Source organism: Crinia signifera, chromosome 2, assembly GCF_055691185.1.
Source record: "Crinia signifera chromosome 2, ASM5569118v1, whole genome shotgun sequence".
NCBI classification, from domain to species: Eukaryota; Metazoa; Chordata; class Amphibia; order Anura; family Myobatrachidae; genus Crinia; species Crinia signifera.
The window spans coordinates 94,212,767-94,227,888 of NC_139218.1; the positions used below are offsets into that span (position 1 = coordinate 94,212,767).

General features: G+C 42.5%; 1 protein-coding gene across 2 annotated transcripts in view; it reads left to right on the plus strand.

Annotated features, from left to right (window-relative positions):
• Nucleotides 1-10,685: 10,685 nt before the first annotated feature.
• NLGN4X (neuroligin 4 X-linked) overlaps nt 10,686-15,122 on the plus strand; it is a 333,651-nt gene continuing 329,214 nt past the window's right edge. The window contains exon 1 of one of the 2 annotated variants that reach the window (XM_083172573.1): nt 10,686-11,093. The gene's annotated coding sequence lies outside the window, so the exon portion shown is untranslated. The remainder of the gene's footprint in view (nt 11,094-15,122) is intronic. The other variant, XM_083172574.1, reaches the window with a different exon arrangement.

A 15,122-nucleotide genomic window follows, 5' to 3' on the forward strand; every position in this document is an offset into this window, starting at 1 on the left:
TTATTGTTTCTGTGCAGGGTAAATACTGGCTGCTTTATTTTTACACTGCAATATAGATATCAGTTTGAAGTACACCCCCCCACCCAAATCTAATTCTCTCTGCACATGTTACATCAGCCCCACCTGCAAAGCATATGGTTTTGTCCATTAGAGAGTGATTGAGCCTTTCCGAGTGAATAAGAATAACCCCCATTGCCATCTACCCCAGCAGATGGTACCTGTTCCCCTGACCCTATTACTATATATATATATATATATATATATATATATATATATATAACATACAAAAGGCGATGTCACTCCAGGTCTTTTTAAAAAACAAAAGCGTTTACTGATGCCCTGGAGTGACATCGCCTTTTGTACGTTATACTAGTGGAACTGTTTCCACCTCTGATGGGCACCCGGGGCCAGTTGATCACTTAAGAGCGAGAGGGGCAGTGCCGGACTCGATATGCAGTATATATATATATATATCAAAGTAAAATGAAGATTCCAGTTCCATCCCAGAAAATTGGATAATAACAAAGAAAAACAGCAGCACTCCGAGCCAAATCAAAAGTGTATTTTCAATATCTGGGCGCATCTACTTTTTGGGGTTTAACATCCCTTTGTCAAGGCTTGCTAAATAATAAAATAACACTCCTAAAAATGTCTATACTCTTGTTACATTGCACCATATTTACTTATATTATAATTTATTTAAAAAAAATACATTACTTAGTAGTTATTCCAACCTGTGACTTGTCTCACTGTAGGCAGACACCCTACTGATAAAGTTATTTGCTCCTTCACAGTAAGTTTGCAGATTCTTTGTATGAATAATTGTTAGATCAAAACCTTAACCATTAAGCAGAGCTATGTGGTGTAGTAAATTTATATAGCTAGAATTATCATGCTTTATGTGCAGGAGCACAAAGCTCCCCCAGTAAGGTGTCTGCTTCTTATGGAACAGGTCATAGGGTCTAATACAGGCTGTGACATAATTTATGTTTAAAATAAAGAAAGTGTGACATCTAAGCGATAGCAATGGCTTTCAATGCATGGATTCAAACTCACAGGGGACCTGGAGCCCAGTGGCAGATGACTCCATTGCCTTCCAGAGTTCTGCCTCTGGCCTAATGGTAGAAAACGCGTGTACTATCGCATCGCAGCAGACCATATGATATAGCACGATGTTCCACAATGTCATACAATTTAAAAATTGTATGGCATTGTATATGGTATACAATGCCATACAATGCGATGGGATGTGATTATAACTTGTATAAGCACCCTAATGGGTGCTTACAATGTTAAATGCACCCCCACGCCACCCCCAAGTATAAACATGAACCCGAAGCGTGGCGAGTGTAGCGAGCCCGCGAGGGGCGGCGGTACGCGTCCTATGACCTTTTCATACCCCCACTATCCATGACGGTGCGGACTTGATTTTATAAAGTGTGGCGAGCGCATTGAGTCCCGCGAGGGGATGCGCAGAAATGCACAGGTATACGCGTCCGCTCACCACGCTTCGGGCTCGGTGGCTCGCTGCGCTCGCCACACTTTATAGAATCAACTCCACGCCAACGTGGATAGTGGGGGTATGAAAAGGTCATAGGACGCGTACCACCGCCCCTCGCGGGCTTGCTGCGCTCGCCACGCTTCGGGTTCACGTTTATACTTGGGGGGTGGCGTGGGGGTGCATTTAACATTGTAAGCACCAATTAGGGTGCTTATACAATTTAACATCGTATATGGGGCAAAATCGCATCGCATGCCATTGGGTGTATGGGATGCGATGCGATCAAAAATCGGGCAACTAATTATCGTGGGCGCCGTGCTAGTACACAAGTACCGAACTACAGCTACTTTTTCTAACCAGCTTCCAATATCCGCTGGAGGCTGGGCACTTTTGACAAACAGGTTTGTGTGCCCCGGATATGCCATTTGGTATTTTTCTAGCATTGGTCTTGTGCAGGTTACAGTGATTTGACCAATGGTGGTGTAAGAAGAGATACACAGCATTAATGCATCATCTGTAGAAAACAATGGGCTTCTCAGTCCTAACACTGTAAAACACATGGATGTAAACCAGGGACAAGGATACATATAATTTCGAATGGATTTATGGCAGTATCCCAGCTTACCTCATTAGGGCTGTTTCCGGAAATTTCCCAGTCTCGTTTTTCACCCTATTCCACCCCTGGAGCACTCTCCAGTCTGTCTTCAAGAAGCAAACCTGACCAGGAAGAATTTATCACCAGCCACCATTCAACTCCTCCTGGAGCACAATTCTACCAGCCTTAAGCACACTCCTGGCCACCATGAGCTAGCTAGGTTTACCAGCCATCTGGCATACTGCCAGACAGTTCAGGAATGAGAATCTCAGTCCAAAGTATATACTAGTATATCTATCAGTGGTAAAGTTCCCTATTAAAACCGAAAAAAGGCAATTACTGTATATGTAGATAGGAAGGCCAATCCCGGGATCGGTGAGATCCCAGGATTTTGGCCTAAAATCGTCAGGATTTGAATCCCGGGATTGAAGCTTCCAATCCTGGGGTTCCGGGATTAGTACCTCCGTGTAATATAACCTTTTTTTTTAAAGCTGGGCAGCTCTGAGCACTTTAGTATATGCCTCAGATGCTGCCCGACTAACTGCTACTGACCCTCTGCGGTGCCGCTGTTCGCAACAAAGCCTTATTCTACTTCACTCTTTCTGACAAAATCCTTCTTAGATGAACAAAATCATGTGCAATGTAGGGGGGCAGATGTAAAATGTGCAGAGAGAATTAGATTTGGGTGAGTTATTTTGTTTCTGTGCAGGGTAAATACTGACTGCTTTATTTTGACACTGCAATATAGATCTCACTCTGAAGTAAAACCCCACCCAAATCTAATTCTCTCTGCAAAAGTAACATCTGCCTCACCTGCATTGCACATGGTTTTGTCCATCTAAGAAGGAAATTGTCAGAAAGAGTGAACCAAAATAACCCCCTTTATCACCCTTGCATTTATCTATTGTTAAGGCTTAATACATCTGCCCCACAGTTCTTTGCTGACAGGCATAATGGCTCCCAGACTGTGCAGCGTGACCCCTGACATCACGTCACTATGTGCAGCCTGGCCTCCGCCATGCCTGTCAGCACAGAACACTGTGCTGAATCCCGGAAGCCCGGCCGCCCCCAGCCTCCCGTCTGCAGGAGATGGTCAGACGTACTCCTGCTACTGCCTGTCACCACCGCCTTCAGTGACTGCACTGTCACCTACAGGGGGGATAGGAGGATTGTCGGGAGGTGGGGGGCAGGCTTAGTAGGCATTTATAATTACATGTGTGGGGTGGGCAGTTTGGGGGGGCGGGGTCATTTTTTTATTAGAGAGGCCAATCCCGGGGATCCCGGGAATCCCAGGATTGAGCATTTTTCAATCCCAAATCCCGGTAATACTGCAGTTCTGGTCCCAGGTTAAGGAGCTACAAGCTGGCATACAGTATAATAAATCTTCTGACACTAGGCTTAATTCATACCTGATTGCAAAGCACATTTTATATCTGCCCCACCTGCTGTTCACATGGTTTTGTCCATTAGCAAACTAATGTGCCTTGCTATCAGTTCTAAATATTCCGGTAATTTACTAAACTGCAATGTTCTCTGGATTTGTATTTTCTGATGGTGAAGTGTTTCGAGTTTGTCTGCCGAACATGAAGCATGCACGGATCAGTGAGATCCGAGCAGTGATGCTGTGTGTAACATGTAATAGAAGGTATTTTTTTAAATAGGGTGTAGGGGAACCCTACACAAATTTTTCCCTTTATTTTTTGAACCAACGCTGAAGTCCAGTACTGGTTTTGCTTAGGAGAGAGTGCATTTGGAGCTGAATTCACAGCACAGTTTGCAGATACAAATTATTGTAAATTCCGGTGTTGCAGAGTTGACTATGGAATTATACTAAATTGCTGAGTTTGGCTGATGGTCTATTGATTCGCACATGTGTGTGTGTTCACTCATATTTGTGCAAACTCTGCCGGGTTTTGTGTTTAGTAATATACCGTGATATAATCTGAAATAAACAAAAATAAAGATGATAATTACAATAAATTTAACCCTGAATGTCCTTATCTGCTGCATTAAATTCGGCCCAATTTCCAATGGTGGGCATCTGTGCATGTGCATGCTGGGATATGCGCATGTGCGGACCCCCTGTGCAAATGCCTTCAACGAGTGTCACACTTGCAGAGCCATTTGCACGGACAGGGAGCTGTCAGGGACGGACATTAAGCGACAGCAGGGGAACGCCTAGCGTTTTATGGATGTCCCCATAAAAACACTGGGCATTCCTCTGGGAATGCAGACATGGCGTTGTCTGCTCGGGGCGGGAGGCTAACCCCATCCCTTGATGTCAGCAGCTGACCTGTTTGCTAGGCTGCGAGTATACACAGCCTAGCGAACAGGTCTGAATTGCCCCCTTGCCCCTTTTGGACATTTATATCTACGTGTTCTTTCTGGCATAGTATTGTGAATTAGCAAAGATACAGTATTCCTATCTTGTGATAGATATTTGGGTCGTGTGCATTCATTCTGGAAAGAATGAACAATTCCCATGATCACACTTGGAGACTGATCTGCTTATTCTGGGAAAACAAATGACAATGAATTTGTTAAGCAATCCCTGTATTTTTACTCACATCTGGGTTTAATTATAGTTGGCTAGTGAAACTAGTAAAACTGATATGATGTTGAGGACATATGTGAAAATGTAATTACAATTATATATCTTTATATATATATCAGAATTAGTTTTATTGCAAATCCCGGGTCACTGTCCTTAGGTATACTTGGAAATACTAGGAATTAGATTTGGATAGCTGTGCAACAGCCGGTTAGGTGACAATTAAACAGTGACAGTACAGAAATACATAACACGTACAGGTATACACTAGATGTACCCTAGATTATAGATGCAGGGAACATATATTTGCTGGGCAGCAAAGCGCCTAGGCAGCCATAAGATGCGCCACTGGTCGTTGTAGCAGCCGGGCAGGTAACAATATGAGCAGAGACAGTACAGTTATCACACAGGGAACACATACCCACGGAGCTGCACTGCACCTAGGCAGCAATCAGTCTCGCCATGGATCGATGCAACAGCCAGGCAGGTAACAATACAGGCAGAGATATTATAGTTATCCCACAGGGAACGTGTACCCACCGAGCAGCCCATCGCTTGGCAGCCATCAGCGGTGCCACTTGTCGCTGCTACAGCCAGGCAGTTAACAGTTAGGCAGAGACAGCACAGCTATCACACAGGGAACACATACCCACAAAGCTGCACAGCACCTAGGAAGCCATCGGCGCACCACTGGTCTTTTCAGCACACAGGCAGGTAAAAGTTAAACAGGGACAGCACAGTTTTCACAAAGGGAACACCTACCTGCTGAGCTGCACAGCACCTAGGCACAGTGCACACCTGCCACAGGGTCCTCCTTCTCCCTTATTTCAGTAAGTGGTGTCTGTATCAGTCGGTTAATCTGTGTTGTGTGTATGTGTCAGTATGTTGTATCATTGTGTGTAAGTCAGTAAGGGGTATCTGTCAGTCAGTGGTGTCTGTCAATAAGTGTGTATCAGATGTACAAATGTGTTGCACCCTAATTTAATCATTTTTTGTGTCCATGCAGTCCTGTACCCTCGCCCCTGCATCCTGTCCCCACACCATGTATTTACATCCCAATATACTCACCCCTATAGCACATTGTGTCACAGCATCCAGGTACCAAACTGTTTGCTGGGTTTGTTAGTGTTTGGAGTGACATGACTGAGGCTCCACAGTTCACCAGCGTAGCAGCAACCCAACCCACCAGCATAGCAGCAACCCCAATCTTCAACATCACCTCACCTTAGGATGCACCAACCTGGTGGAATGCTTCAGACATGGGGAGATTGGTGGCTGCTCAGACACCTGTGACTCCATCGCATCATCAAAAGACAGGTTCCCATGGTTGGCCCAACATCATGTCTGAAGCTGTACATACCACTGGCCCAATAGAACAATACTTGTAGTAGTGGACATGGGGGGGTGGGGCACTATTAAATGACTGCAGTGAATTTTCAGGGCTCCAGATATGCTTACAACAAACAGTGGGTCAGATTCAGACCCATTGTATTCAGCCATCTACAGCAGTGGTGTCAAACTTATGGCCCTCCAGCTGTTGTGGAACTACACGTCCCAGCATGTCCTGCCACAGTTTTAGCAATCCATTATACAAAATCTGTGGCAGGGCATGCTGGGACATATTGTTCCACAACAGCTGGAGGGCAATGACACCACCGATCTACAGCATGCAGAATCAACATACACTGGTGGATCCCATCTCACATTCCAGCAGCAACAGTTGTACTGCCTCTTGCTGCAGCACAGGCAAGCAGTACCAGGGGGGAACCATCAATTACCCTTTTGCAGGTGTTAGCAGGGCTCATGGGCCAGAACCAAAAACTCTGCGGCAGCAGCGGATGCATTGCAGAGCTCTATTGGAAGAGCAGCGGTCATACTAGGATTCTGCTGTGACACACACATGTGCTGCTGTACATGAAGTTGCCACTTCAGGGCTTGAAGCCTGAAGGCAGGCATATCCATAGTTTCTGGGACTAAAGGTGCCCATACACGCACCGATCCTGGCTGTGCGATCTGTGCTTTGAGGTGCGCGCTCCCGTGGTATCTCATCGCACAGTACAAAAAGTATGTGCTACACATAGTTTTTGTACTTGCTTTTCTTTGCATCGCATTGCATGCACAACGCATGCACAAGGCATGTGATGCGATGCTATTTTAGCCCAGAACGCACACCGGGATCGGTGCGTGTATGGGCACCTTATTATTTACTCTTTGTTGGGAGGGGCTCTTATCAGGGTTACTGTGCTGGCAAGAGGAGATTGTCTCATTGGTGCTTTTGCGGACGCTCTCGGACAACATTCATAGATGGAAGCAGTATCAAATGTATCCACTTTTTTGCTGTGGGAAACTCTTGGAAACCCATACTGTGCACACATGTGCCTAACGTCATTTGCAGTTGGGACCAGCATAACAAATATTTAGGAAGGGGTTTCAGATCCCTGGGCATTTCAGGGTGGAGACTGGTGGCTGCAATCATGGCTCTAAATCAAGTCCAAAGTTAAATAGACCCCTTGACATAGTAGCATACAGTGGTTGTGGTCCTTTTCCTATGACAACAGCCTGGATCCATGCCTTGTCCTTTACAGCCATTGCTCCCCCCAATAATATAGGTTTATACCAAATAATAAAACAATACATAAATTGTCCTAAAATCCATTTTGATGACATCCTGGGCTATTAATTCTACATGACAGTAAAACATTTGGCTTGGGTCACATGCATGGACAATGCATGGATGTAACAAAGATGCAGACAGGATGCCAGCTCATCAATAAAGCTTTTCATAATAAGACTGCCTAATTGCCAAATCATGGAGATAGGTCTGGTCATTAAGCGAGACAAGCCTATAATTATGGCAATGTCTGAGAAATATGCTAATCAAGAATGAACAATCCGAGTTAATCTGCTTTATTGCATGCCAATATATTGGCACACATGAAATAGTGGTAATACAGAGTATATAAAAAGTACCAGTGCCATTTTACCTGTTTTACCTGAAACATTACTTTATATTTTGTATGTTTACAAAACTTGTATCATGTGTACAAACTTCCAAACAAAGGGCCTTATTCTAGTTCACTCTTTCTGACAAAATCCTTCTTAGATGGACAAAACCATGTGCACTGCAGGTGGGGCAGATGTTACTTGTGCAGGGAGAATTAGATTTGGGTGGGGTTTTACTTCAGAGTGAGATCTATATTGCAGTGTAAAAATAAAGCAGTCAGTATTTACCCTGCACAGAAACAAAATACAGTAACTCACCCAAATCTAATTCTCTCTGCACATTTTCCATCTGCCCCCCTGCAGTGCACATGGTTTTGTCCATCTAAGAAGGATTTTGTCAGAAAGAGTGAACTAGAATAAGGCCCAAAGTGTGGACAACACCTAGATGCACATGTAACTACTCCAGTGATGGCTAACCTTGACACTCCAGCTGTTGTTGAACTACACATACCAGCATGCCCTGCATCAGTTTTAGCATGGCCAAATAGTAAAGCTGTAGCAGGGCATTCTAGGATGTCTCGTTCAACAACAGCTGGGGTGTCAAGGTTAGCCATCACTGAACTACTCCCTTTTTGGAACTTTACATAGAGCTGTCAGTCCAGTGTCTACAGGTGGTGCACATGGTAGTAAATTAAGGTACTTGTTTCCTAGCACGGCCACAACGATCATGATCGTGGGCATCGTGAGGAAAAATCGGGGGCATCGCAAGCATTAAAAAATCGGGTGCGATGGTCGCGACGCAATGCCCGCGATTTCCCCATAGGAAACAATGTTAAATGGGTCAATTTACCCAAATCATCATAGGAAACAATGTTAAATGGGCCATAAACCCCCCAAAACACCCCTGAACAGTGAAATGTCCCCCCAAAAGTATTTTGCGCCACCCCACGATCAACGCGAACCCGAAGCGTGGCGAGCGCAGCGAGCCCGCGAGGGGCGGCGGTACGCATCCTCCGACCTTTTCATACCCCCACTATCCACGTCGGCGTGGAGTTGAGAACAGAATAGTGTGGCGAGCGTAGCGAGCCACCGAGCCCGAAGCGTGGCGAGCGCAGCGGATACCTGTGAAGCCTGCGAAGGGACGCGTTTACCTGTGAAGGTATCCGCGTCCCCTCGCGGGGCTCGCTGCGCTCGCCACGCTTCGGGCTCGGTGGCTCGCCACGCTCGCCACACTATTCTATTCTCAACTCCACGCCGACGTGGATAGTGGGGGTATGAAAAGGTCGGAGGACGCGTACCGCCGCCCCTCACGGGCTCGCTGCGCTCGCCACGCTTCGGGTTCGCGTTGATCGTGGGGTGGCGTAAAGTACTTTTGGGGGGACATTTCACTGTTCTGGGGTGTTTTGGGGCTTTCTGGCCCATTTACCATTGTTCCCTATGATGATTTGGTGAAATTGAGGTATTTAACATTGTTCCCTATGAGAAATCGGGGGCATCGCGGGTACATTGAGCCATTTAACATTGTTTCCTATGGGGAAATCGTGGGCATCGCGTCTGGACCATTTAATGCTTTTTTAGCCGCATACGACGCGACCGACGCGATTTTGACTTTTTTCAATGCATTTCAATGGGAAAATCGGGGGCATCGCGTCGGTCGCGTCGTATACCACTAAAAATTACACCCGATGCCCGCGATTGTGGCCGTGCTAGGAAACAAGTACCTAAATTAATTCCAGCTGATGTGTCTTATTATTATTTAGATCACTGATGGTGAAACTTCATCTGTTGTTAAATGACACATCCCGTTATGCCCTGAAACAGTTTTACCATGGCCAAATACCAAAACTGTAGCAGGTCATGATGGTATGCATAGTTCAACAACAGCTGGAGGGCCGAAGGTTCCCCATCGCTGATTTAGATATTAAGTTCTTTGGGCAAGGATAATTATTTTTGTGTAATTGCACTTACTCCCATTATTGTTGGTCTCTTGTGCTTTGTATCAGGTCCTATTGTCACATCACTATTTGAGTCATAGGGGGGAATTTTATAGGATGAGAGATTCAGAAAGTGAGAGATTTGGTAAGAAATTGCCAGGTTTTTTAAAGCGGCAATCATTTACACTGCAAAACCAGTTTGGTTTTGCAGTGTAAATGATTGCTGCTTTAAAAAGAAATTGACATGGGGGGGTTATTTACTAAGATGGGAGATCTATTTCACATGGGATCTTGTTATGGGCAACCAATCAGAATCTACTTCTTAACTATTTATCACCTTTTAGAAGAAAGAGAGATAATCTGATTGGTTGCCCATGGCAACATCCCATGTGAAATGAAACCCCCATCTTTGTAAATTTCCCCGATGTTCCCTAGGCCGCACATATTTCCAGCCTAGCAAGCAGGTAAATATGCTCCCGCCACCCTGCTGAACGCCTGCGCCGCTCAGCTGGCCAATGTCACTCCCTGGCATGTGAGCAGATGCGTTTGCATGTATTTCTACTCACATGCAGCCAAACAGGAAATAAATCATTCGATGGTCACTCAACATCGAAAGATTTCTCCACTGTTCGCAAAGAAAAGTTAGCATGAGCTGACTTTTCAATTGTCCGCTTCCTGCCAAATTTGGGGTGGGCACTGACGTCACTTGACAAGCAGGCTTGGATATGCCTACAATTGCAGGGGCTATGCCCATCATTTCTATTGGTTCGCCCATAATTCCTCTACATGCCAACATTATTTTGCCAAGATGGGTAAAAGTATATTTTGGTATATACAGTTACAGTATAAATGGTTCATGCACATACTACAGCTAAAAAAAAGCAAAACAAAAAAACGATATACTATATAATGCTAATTTAAACAAACACATAAATAGTGCAAAGTCAACCAACTGACAGTAACATGTATGGCACTTTAGGGGGCTGTTAAAATAAAAATAAATCAAACCATCTTAAGTGTCACTTAGCTGTTTACTAACATATGTACACACACCCTGGTATAATACACCATACCTCTTCTGTTCCCTCCTACAAAACACGGTGATTATTCTGTGCACTAGAATGAGCTGCTCTGTGCATTAGGTGTAGATGGAGATATGGTTTATGTAGTGATGATGCACACTGCAGCAATCTATTGGTTGCTGGCTTTGTAAATTTCATTCAGTTTGCACCAATAGCTGTGGGAGAAGGACTGGTACAGCCTGGTCCTCTCTCCCTCCTCAATCTCTTGCAGATCGGTCTCTCTCCGTCTCTGCATAGGCAATCACTGCTCTTTACTTGCAAACCCTCCTCTATCCTCACACTGATGGTAATGAATTTTCATGCTGAACGGCTCTACAGCTTTTCTCCTGCCATCAAGACAGCGTTTTCTTTTTTCTCTGGTTATTACATTCCTTTGGACTGCAAGACTGCCTTGGATTCCAACAAATATGTTTATTCATTTCTCTGTGTAAGGAGCCTGCTTTGCAGAAGACACTGTGTGCACGATCATCCTTTCTGCTTTGTCAAGGTAAGGCGCCTAGCAGACGTTTAAATGCAATTTGTATGCTAGTTTAGCCAAGTGTGCTTGGAAAGAGCTATACTGCAGTCCTTTTTTTGTGACTACTTTTCCCCTATGGCTGCGAGTCAATACTTTTCCCTTGTGCTCTACACTGTGTCCTAGTCAGATACAGTACTGTATGTGTGTTCTGGGCAGTAATGATCATTTTGCTGCAGTCGCCTCAATGGAAAGAGCTGTGGTTGTGTGTGGTGTTTACAAAGTAGCAGATCAGTCTCATCATACAAATGAAACCCTATTCTGCACTGTAATATGAAATAATACCAATGAGAATCGCAATCCCAATACTCTTGTTAGGGATCTAGGAGGAAAAGACATTTCAAAGCATTTGGAGATGTTGGTTAACCAAAGCAAACAAGGATTATTGTTGCCATATCCTGTTACAGCAGAGATACTGTATCTGATCATTTGATACACTTTGACTTAAAGGATGTTGCAGTGCCAGTCTGTTATCACCAGTGAAACAAATGTACTGTAGATTCGGTTTTGCTTTTTGTTTTTATACTTTGATCTTATTAATTTGTGGAAAGAAGTGAAATGTTTAGAAATAATCTGCACTCACAAGCTAAGGCATGGTGTATGTGCTGTCTATTTTATTGCTAGACTGCACCTTGCCTATTGCAACACATTGCTTGCCATTCTGAATATAGGACCAGGACGTGCTTTACAGTCTGATTCGCCTAATAGAAAAAAAAAGTAAAAAAAAAAGAAGAAAAGAAGAAAAATAACGCAGTCTGTAAAATATCCCTCCAAAATATAGCCACAGTCACTGGTGCATTAAAGGATTCTGCACGCCCACTGTTTCAATGCTTGTATGCAATGTGAAATGTGTGAACGCAATTCCCCTTCATAACTTGATTATCTCCTGCTTATTGGATACCCCACCCCCAAGAATGACGGGTATAGTAGTTCCCCCTCACCTCAGTTTGTTTTAAGCTGCATGGCTGATCTGGTTTTGCAGATATTATACTGTGTTGCATGACACTGAGGAGAAGAAGAAGAGACTTTGAGGTCCCCTGCTGCCTTTCATGCAGTGGGATCTAGCAAGTGGCTACTGACTAGCCAGCAGGATATCTTTGAATTGGAAGAACTACAGAAGGAAAATAAAAATCCCATTTGAATGACAGATAAAGTGCAACAGTGATGCAGTGCTTTTTTTTTTTTTTTTTTAACAATGTAGGGATTTTAATCCCTGTACTAGGATGCACCCCATCTAAAGCATTCTGTACAGGGAAATGAAGCGTTATCCTATGGTTCTACTGCAGGCACATTGCTTTAATACTGCAGGTTGAGTGCAATGCTACTCTATTATGTCTGTTCCTAGTGTTGCATCTTCCTAGCTGGGGATCTTCTGAGACACCTAGGCAGTTTTCTGTGTATTTGTTTGAAGTCGGGTATGATTGTATTGATCCTGTTCACTTGCAGCTATAACGGTGAAACATTAACCAATAAAGGACAGGATACTGCTTGTCTGGTCTATAGGAGACAGGGGGATATTAGATGATTTCCACTTCCATATTGCACTTTGATTGTCTGTTTGCATCTACAAGATCATTGCAGCAACTTGTCATGAAATCTGGTGGCATATGGACCTTGTGAATCATGAATTGGCAATTGACCAGTGTTTCTATGTAGCTAAATCAAAGGCTTCATTGACATTAATCGACCACCCACTGTGAAATATGATATTACTCAATCTTTTTCTGCTAGGATTTGCCACATATTGTGACATTAAATGATCTTCAGCAGAGGTCAATGTGTGCTATCTTGTGTACAGTATCGTTCCCTAACAAGTTCTCTTTAGCTTTCTCCCTCATTACGGTTTAAGTCACATAAACATTTTGAGATCAAATAGTGATTACAATAATCCATGTGAGCATTTGCACTTAATCCACAATGAATTCCTATAAGTAAAAAGTAAATCAAAATGACTCAGTCTAGATGTGGCATAGTATTTTTAATTGCTATTTTTATAGATGTACATGAGGTCAACTAGGACATGAACGATTTTAGGACACACAGAGGTTTATGCTTAGCTGTTACTCTATTTCTGGCCATACCTTTTATTATAGAACACCAAAAGGAGCTTTTTACAGCTACAAGGAACAACATCTGTCCTTTTAAGATTAATCCACAAGGTGGTAGTGTGTACACTTCTTTTTCAACATTCTCTGTAGTGGTCACTTATTTGAAAGATGTAGTTTGATGTATATACTGTTAAAGGTCTCAAAGAGAGCCATTTATTCTATATCTTAAGTCCAATACCTGTTTCATGGGTACCATTACTCAGTTGCGGCCTTCCCAGTCACATATATTCGAGGCTTGTGCAGTCAATCGAGTACAATATTACTGAAAAGCTGAAACACGTTTAGTTTTAGTGCCTAACCAGAATTTGTCATCAGTAAAATCATGGTTGTTCAATTAAAAATGTGGAAAATACTAATCTCTTTTGGATTACAGTACTGTGTAAACATTCTTTATCAGATGCATTTCTTAAATACTTTGATATATTTGAGTACTCTTGTACGGAACATCCAATCACCTCAGTCACCTGCTCAATGATTAGGTGTTGACTTAGCTAATTAGAAACCAGGTCTTCAGAATGTAGGGTATTGTGTTATTGCAATGAAATTATTGACAGCTATTCCCAACACAGTTGCAGTGGATTTCCCATTAGTCTTAAAGTTCAGGACATCAATCTTACAAGAAATGCAAATGAAAGTCAATAAATAATTGCCACAGATATATGAAACCCTTTTGTCCTATATGTTCACACAGACACTTGGAAATGATCACTTATTTGGGATGGATTAACATATATAGAAATTTGATGGGGGTTTTTTTTCACCTTGAAAATGTTATTTATTTTAATTGTTTGATATTATTGCCTGAGTTGGTCATACTGTGTTGCTTAAACATATATGTCACCATCAAGGTCATACAAAGAGACCACATTTTTATCTGGCATTGAAAATTTAAAATAAAAATAATACAACAATGATTTTATGTAAAACAATGGTATAATAAAATATAGACTCTGATGGGGACTGCATGTACAAATAACTACCTTCCGTGGATGGTAACTGGTTTCACCTGGTTTTGCTTAATGCTATAAATACATTTAAGCTTTAATTAATTCAATACATATACAGGCCATAGACATTTGTAATGCATCATTCTGTGTTCTTATTTTCCTAATATAAGATATTTTAATAATCTTATACTACTAGGTTTTACATAATAATCTAAACCTACAGTATTTAGTCTTCACCATCAATGTGAATAATTGCACATAGTAGACTTGTGTATAATATTAGTTTCCCTAAAGTACCAACAGATTCCAATATAGTATGTTGTTCAACAGGATCACTGAATACGGATGCAAATAATATGAATGGATTATCTGTATGTCTATCGTATATTGATTGCATATCTGTTCACACTGGGAGTTTTGCATTTTAAAGATGAGATGAAAGTATGCATCAAGAAATCAGTAATGATTATTAGTATCTGTGTCTGCTTTCACTAAATTTAATTAGGGTTTTGACACTTGTTCATTTAAGGCAGCAGGAGTATAATCTGTGTGTCGCAGAATTGTAGAGTAGTTGGGTTTAATTGAGGGTACTTAATTGAAAACATTTAACACAAACCTTATTAGGAAACATTTTTATAGTTCAATGCAGTACTAATTGACCTGGTAAATTTTGCATACTTAACAGAGTAGTTCTGTGTTTGACAGTTTCCCAATATAACCCCCTTGGCTTTTTACGTAGAACAATCTGCCACTCATGTTGTAGTCATTCATAATGACACCGTCACCTGGATGTACAAGGAAGGCCATTGTGCTCTACATACTGTAAAGAGACATATTGTTCTGTCATTTTTTTTTAAATTAAGTTTAGGAAAAGAAAAAAAAATACTACCGTAATGGGATTGGCTGCTGTAGGTTACAAGCCTAAATATCCTATTAGAAGCCTTGTA